This window comes from Chiloscyllium plagiosum, unplaced genomic scaffold (genome assembly GCF_037043375.1).
Source record: "Chiloscyllium plagiosum isolate Xiang-an unplaced genomic scaffold, Cpla_swu_hap1 HiC_scaffold_35, whole genome shotgun sequence".
NCBI lineage: Eukaryota > Metazoa > Chordata > Chondrichthyes > Orectolobiformes > Hemiscylliidae > Chiloscyllium > Chiloscyllium plagiosum.
Genome location: NW_028270173.1, coordinates 51,561,354 through 51,569,275, shown reverse-complemented (window position 1 = coordinate 51,569,275; position 7,922 = coordinate 51,561,354). Strand labels below are relative to the sequence as shown.

General features: G+C 40.1%; 1 pseudogene across 1 annotated transcript in view; it reads right to left on the bottom strand.

The window, feature by feature from the left end:
• The window catches only part of LOC148140861 (class I histocompatibility antigen, F10 alpha chain-like), a 466,638-nt pseudogene that overhangs the window by 442,691 nt on the left and 16,025 nt on the right, over window positions 1-7,922 (bottom strand). The gene's annotated exons all lie outside the window — the stretch shown is intronic.

Here is a 7,922-nt window from a genome sequence, read left to right as displayed (position 1 = left end):
TCCATATCTCATCCCTACCCTGCTACGGTATCTATACATCAGAGGGTGTCTGTAAATGTTTCCTACCTTATATTTGCTGAGACATGATGCCAATGTTTTTCATTTTGCACTCATCAGAACAAACGTAAAAATACCAAATTCCAAATGATGACAACAATAATTGACCAAGAGAAGAGGTGCTGATTGGTTAAAGAGTAAACCTAATTGGTCAAAGAATTGCTACGTAGGAAGGAATGGGTAACTAACACCCCAAAACATTGGGAAATTTAAAAAATAATATTTATGATAATCCTAATTTTGTTCTTGGTCGAGGTTTTGTTCACTACAGCAAGAGCAGACTAATCAGAGAATCACATTTAACAGTAGATTTAAACATCTCAAAGACTAAGCAAGCCCAGTCCCTCTGTTACTGTGCAGTGGCAATGTGAGTGGTATTCTACACAAACAGGATTTTCCTTAGGAAATACAAAAAGATATTCTGCCTCCCACACAACTGAGCAATGCTTTGTATAAATTTCCATGTCAGTGTGATGCTAAATATGTGGCAATATATCCCACTGATAGGCTGATTGACTCAATCAGTATGTTCCTTGGTTCATAACAGCAGAATGCAGACCATAATTAACCAACCTAAGCCTGCAAAACCCGAAACAAAACATCTATTGTTCAATCTCTTCAACAATCAGACATTTGCTGAACAATCTTGAGTGTACTGGGAATATCATTTGAAAACAAAACTTGAGGTAGTCACATAAGCTCATAATGTGGTTGATTGACCCTTGATAGAAGACACATCCATATGTTGGGATCCCTTCTCTGCAACCAAAATTAATATGTTTAACCTCACTTTTTCTTAAAGTAGCTGAGATATTGAGGAGTCTATATATCTTCTCTTTTTATGGCAATGGCTCAGTGAATCAATCATCTTGTCCCAAAGAATAAGCACACTTTTCTGGTGGAGAAATATCTATATTCTTTTGATATTCTTGTGTGTGTCCTGATGAGTACAAATTGAAACTCTTTGAAGAAATGTCTCTGTTTTCAGAAATTTCCAAATTCTGAAGAGCCAAAAAAACCTGTTAATATCTGATAACATAGATTGGAACAGAAAGTGAATAAAATCTCTTATTCTGACCTTCAGCATATTATGCAATGCCTGAGCATTAAATATTGGTGGAATATTGATTGAATTGCCTTTAGTTGCAAAAGATCTAAGATCTGGAAATCCATCTCTAATAGTGTACATTTCTCAATCTCTCTTTGTTCTTTGCAATTTGATGACAACCAGGGAACACAGATTTAAGGTAATGGGAAAGAAAAATAACAAGGAGCTCTGACTATCCTCAGTGGCACAGAAAAGAGAGTAAGTTGGCAACTCTACCCACTGCAGGAGATGCACCAGCTCTGCCATTGAGCTGAGTGCTGAAACTTTTCATCTGATGGAATGAGTTTCAGACTTTTATGGAAAAGGGAGTTAGATAGGTTCAAGTACAGTATTGAATTTGAAAATGGTGATGGTGGTAGGGTGGAGAGACAGGCATCAGCTCCATGGCAGCTCAGAGGCTGGAAAAAGACCCAACAGTACAGTTTCAAACTGGGAATAAGTTACAGAAAGAGAGAGAGGAGTTCAGTTCTCCCGACTTCAGCAGCTGTCTGTCTGTTATGTGCAATCAAAACTCATTGCAAACCTGAAGAGTACAAGGCAACATTTCCTTCAGCTGGTGTTGTACTTTCAATTGATTAGGTAGAGACCTTTTATCTGTGAACCAGGCATTGTGTGTCCCTTGCAACCTATTAGGAGCATCCGGAGAAAGATGATTGAAAAATAAGTTCTGACCAGCATAAGAATTATCAAGATCATCACAGTAACCCATGAAGAGGAACTGTCCTCCCAGTTTTTCTCTGCCAACAACCTAATTTCTCCTTTCCTTTTTTTGTGCGCGTGTGTATTAGTAGGAGTAATCCTAACACAGCACAGAAAGCTGATCTGTGTTTTCGACCAACGTGGGTCTGAAAGTCTGAAAAATTGGGGAATTTTGCACACTTTTTAAAACCTTAAACTTTTCATGCAACTCCACAAAAAGCAAGGCTTTATTTTCAGCACATTATCATGATGGTACATGACAGTTGTCAATCAATATTTTAACTTAGACTTGAATATGTTTAATAACCCAACTTCCATCACACTGGGGTTAAGAATTTCAAATAGTAATGATCTTCTGAGGGATGGAATTCCTTCTCATCTTAATCAGATTCCTTATTATCGAATCATTTGCCCTGGGTCTAGATTGTCATGCAAGGTTAAACACCCTCTCAACATTCAGCCTGACAAGTCCCTCAGGAATTTGTACATGCCAGTAGAATCCCCTCTCCTTCTTCAGAGAAGACTTACTCAGGTAATTCCTGGGATGAGCCGCGTGACTGATGAGAAAGCATTAAGCAAGTGGAGTTGGAGCTATAGTTAGTTGAGTTCTGAAGAATGAGAGGGATCTTACTTGTCCTTCTAGATGGAAGTGGTCATGGGTTTGAAAGGTGCTGTCTTTGGTCAGCATGGACAAGTTGGACTGAAGATCTCACCAATGCCCAATGCAGTTGCAGCAAGGCACCTCTGCTTTGATACTTTATCTGCCTTGCAATGAAAAAGTCCATCTTTCTTAATTACCATGGTGCCCCTACAACAGAAACATGGGAACACCAGCAAATTCCCCTCCAAGCTGTTCACTGTCCTGTGATGTTGTTCCTTCAGTGTTCTGGATCAAAATCCTGGAATGCCCTTCCAAAATCCTGGAATTTCCACCCAAAAGGATTAAGGTACAGCACACGGACTGGAGCAGTTCAAGAAATCAGCTCACCTCCATCTTCTCAAGGGAAAGTCAGAATGGGCAATAAATGTCAGCCTAGCTAGTAATGCTTAAGTCCCATGAGCGAATAAAAGAAAGCATTTAGACTGCAAGCACATCCATCCTATAGAGTGATGAACAGAACTGCACAGAGTACTCAGTTGTCGACTAACCAGTATTATAGACCAGGCCAGACCCCCTCAAAGCATTTCAAGAAAGCAGCCCAGATCCTAACTTTTCTAGTTATTTGACGCAAGTGTAGAGTGGATATTCCAGGAGTAATGCAGCTGGCCAATCACACTGTTTTAAACAAAATAAAAGTTATTTATACATGAACAAAAGAAACCAGAATACAGAATAACATAATTTATCTGAAAACCCAATCGACTCCACTACGACTTAATGATGCTGTTCCAAATACTTGCCAAATCCCCACAAACATCCCCTTGGCAAAAACGGTAGAATCAAACACAGGTTCTTACAGGGGAGATATCTGAGAGGGGGAGAGAGGATCAGCATGGAGCTGTTTCTTTGGGTCGGACAGCTTCTCTGGGTTCCCAGCTAAAGCTTGATCAGCAGCTGCAAACATAACAGCTTCTTAAAACCAAACAAAATACAACCCAGTATTGGAAGAAATAGCCACTCTCCTTTCATTGTACATGTGTTTTAAAAGAAAGACTTAAAACATTCTCAAGTAGATAAACCCAGACATATCAGAACCTCTGACTTTATGACCCCTCTGGAAAAAAAGCAGTTAAAGGCTAGTATACTATATGCTTTCTCAATTACCATCTATCTGCCTTGCTACCTTCAGGCTCTACGGATGTGCACACTAAGATCACTCGGACCTTCAGTACTTTCATTGTCCTGCTCTTCATCACTGCTCCTTTCACCCTCCAATATCTACCATGTGCTGATGTAAAATTACGTCTCCCAACTCTCAGTTTCCTGTTATTTAGCCAGTCCTGTAATCATGCCAATGTATTATCCTCGACATTATGTGCTTTTCTTTTCATCTAGCATATTTTTATGTGGCACCATTCTGTCTCTGTTTACAAATAATGTGAAAAAGAAACAAAATCCACTCACCACTCACCCATTTGATCACCTAAATAATGTTTCCAGTCTTCAGCTCGCATATCCCACTGCTCATCTCTGTCACTCCTCTCTCTTTGGTCCACTCCTTTTATGTTAAGGATTAGAATTGTATTTCTGCCCTCACTGCATTGAATTCTCTCACCCACCATGTTTCCATTCTCACACTCTATTTCAAAATGCTCTCAGTGATCAGCTGCTATCATTCAATTGTTCAGGAAGGTCTTTTTTTAAAAACTTGTTGAAATTTTGCAGAGATGATGTGGCACTGCTGGCAAGAGAACACTTCTAGATAGCTATTTAATTCACTACACAAAGTTGTTCTTCATAACATAGCAAATATATCCTTGACTAAGACTGAGATAAACCAAACCTCTATAGTAAATTGTCATTCAATACTAAATTCAAATTTGACTAGATTTTATTAACTAATTTTCAGATTAGATTAGATTAGATTTATTGTTACATGTATTGGAATACAATGTAAGTGTAAAGAGTTTCCACTCTTCAACGTCTTTTGAACAGAACAAAAAAAAAGCAAGAAACTAAAACAAAGATTTGGAATTTTGTCCAGTTTAACGCTGGCGAAGGGTTTGGCTCCTACTTGCCAGCGTGGTTGTGATTCGGTTTGGCTACCCTTCCCGATGCTGGAAATTGGCGAGGTCTCCACTGCCACAACTGGCTATCCTGCAGGCGTGTCTGAGCTGGAGCCAGTCATGGGCCTGGGCCTGGGCCTGTGCTGGGACCAGTGGGCTCTTGGTTGAGGATTCCACCACCACAGCTGTGGCCGAGCTGAACTTAGAGTTAACTTCCAAGGTTTTCCCACTCACCAATTCACAAGCTCACAGTTACAAGAGGAATTCTGTGGTGATTAACTCACGTCCTAACTCCGCCAAGACAGTCCACCATCTAAATGCACAAGTCAGGAGTATGATGGAATATTTGACACTTGCCAAGACAACAACACATAAGAAGTTTAACACCATGCAGGTGAAAACAGCCCGCTTGATTGGTACCACATTCACAAATATGCATTCCTTCAAGCACGGGTGCTCAATAGGAGCAGTGTGCGCCATCCACAGTGGTGGGGGGGGTGCACATCAGAAACTCACCAATGATCCTGAAACACCACCTTTCAAACCTACAATGACTACCATCTAGGAGGTCAAAGGCAGAAGACAAATGAGAACACCATCATCCTGACTTGGAAATATATCACGGCTTCGTCACTGACATTTGGCCAAATACCTGGAATTCCAGCCCTGAATTATGAACACTGAATTTGCAGGTTTGCAATCATTTTCTTAATGCTTAGAACCATTCCCTGTCCACCCTCCACCTCTAATCCTCTCTTCCTTGTTCCCACATCCACATCGCCTGCAGGTAGAGAAAAGATAGCTCCACCCATGGCCATTAGCTTGCACTGCACATGCTCCAACTGCAGGGTGGCACTGTGTCTGTGCGCTGTTCTCCTGTGGTTTGGATAGTGGTTTTCTACACCACAGGGACTGCTGAGCAACGAGTCAGCCATTATATGGTGTGAACTGCGAATGGGGGAAGAGTGGTGAAATCAATTAATTCAGGACCAAGTTAGGAAAACTGGTGATTATAAAGAACAGGAAAGTGCAATAGCTCTAAGAGTGTGCTCAAAACGCTTTCCATAATGTCATAATTCCAGTTTAACAAGAGAGGAGATATTGCTCTTTGGAATGAGGAGGGCGACATGTTATAGGGAATGATACATTGGATGGTGATCATTGTAACATGAAGTCTCTGCTGACTATGGAATAGGAACATTGAACAATCCAAAGTAAGAAGTGAGCTTGTAAACAGAAAGGTCCAGTGTTTCAATATATGCCGAGAGAACTGGTGTAAAGGGAGGGCATAAGAGCATAAGAACTAGGAGCAGGAGTGGGCTGCCTGCCCCTTCAAACCTGCTCCACCCTTCAATAAGATCATGGCTGAGCTTTTCATGGCATCAGCTCCACTTACCCGCCCTCTGACTGTGTCCCTTAATTCCTTTATTTTCAAAAAAAATCTATCTTCGCTTAAAAATATTTACTGAAGTAGCATCAACTACTTTACTGGGCAAGGAATTCAACCGATTTACAACCCTCTGGGAAGGTATCAGACTTCAGAGCAATTCAACTTCATTCTTGGATAGGTAAGACTTTTTGTGACCAGAACTGATATCCTTGCATAGAGATGTGCTTGTGCTGTTGGAATGGAATTAAAAAATAAGTTCCCATCCTCCTGACAAGCTGAGGTGAACCCAAATTGCAAGGAAGTAACGATAGCACCAGGAAGTCAAAAGATGCCAGGGAGACAGGAAGGCAGGGAAAACAGCAAGTTTTAAAATTAGAAAGCTCAGGGCACTTCATCTGAATGCACACAGCATTTGCAAGAAGGTAAACAACTTAGAGGCAATAATAAAGGATATAAAATTGCCATTCCAGAAACAATAGTTGCATCATAACCAGCCCTGGGAACTGAATATTCCAAGTTTAGGAAGGGTGTTAAATTTGAATAGGGGAAATGATAAAGGCATTAAGCTCAAATTGTTTGAGGTGAATTGTGAAAGTACAATAAAACAAATGTTTCTATACAATAATGAATAGTTTTCGGTAACAGTTGCATGACGTACAGCAAGAATGCATTTTTCAAAGAACAAAAACTCATGAAAGGTCAATCAACCATGACCAACAAAGAAAGTTGAGAATTCCATATGGTTAAAAGAAAAGATCCATAATGTTGTCAGGAATATCAGGAATTCTTGGGAAGTTCACAGAATACAAAGTAGGACGAAGAAAGGGAGTATGGGGAATAGAATATGAGAGGTATGTCGCAAAAACACAGTACTGTAATTGCTTTTATAGATGCATAAAAGGAAAGCATTTAACCAAAATGAAACGAGGTTAACTAAAAGGACTGTCTGAATAATTTGTATTGGGGAATACAGAAATGACAGAGAAGGTAAATGATTACTTTGTGCTCATATTTAATGAATATAGATCTGAATGATTAGGGAGAATGAAGAGCTGAAGGGGATTTGATTTAGTCAGATAAAGCTGCTGAAATTATGGAGGCTTAATGCTTTACATCTCAGGTCCACACTGTTGAGGGAGGTGCTTGTAGAAATATTTGATGATTCCCATGGATTGGAAGGTGGTAAATGCAATCCAATAAGACAAAAAAAGTTGCAAGAGAGACACAGGGAATGACAGACCTTTTTGCCTCACATTAGGGTTAAAGTAAATGTGAGAATTTATTATAAATTATGGGTTAATTGGGCACCTGACTGATAATACTCTGACTGGGTATCATCAGCATGGATCTGTGAATAAAGATCTTATTTGATACACAGAGATATGTTCACAGACACACATACACACACGGCCACATACTGACACAAAGTCAGATACTTACACATGAATAAAGGTTTAGAGATGCAAAAGGCTCCTGAATTACAAATGTGGGTCTTGTTGGTTGTGAATTGCAATCTTGAATTAGTGTTTCAATTGATTCTTGGCTTTTTGTCTAAGATCAAGTGTAAGTTCTGAGTTGAGAATCATCACAGGGTCTCAAGAGCATTACTGGATCGTGATTGAACTTTGGGAGATCATCATTTGAGCTGAGGTGCAATTGGTGTATCTTTATGCTGGCTTCAGCTGAACACCAATTCAATGTCCAGTCAATCAGAGCAAGCACTCAAGCTCCAGGCCAGTGGAGTAGCTGGAATACATTCGAGGGTAACTGTGAAGAAGATGGGGAAAGGTATGCTGGTCGACTGGAAGGTTTTTGAGAAGAGAATCTATCCGGATTGCTCTGGGTTTCATACAGTAGATATTTTCTCCATGTAGGATTTTTCCAGTGAGGGATACTTCGACATGACCCCTGGGAATATGTAATAATGTCAACCTCTCCCAACAATATTTGAAGAAAAGGTAGGTGAGATCTCCTCTCCATTCTGTCTGTCCTCCCTACACT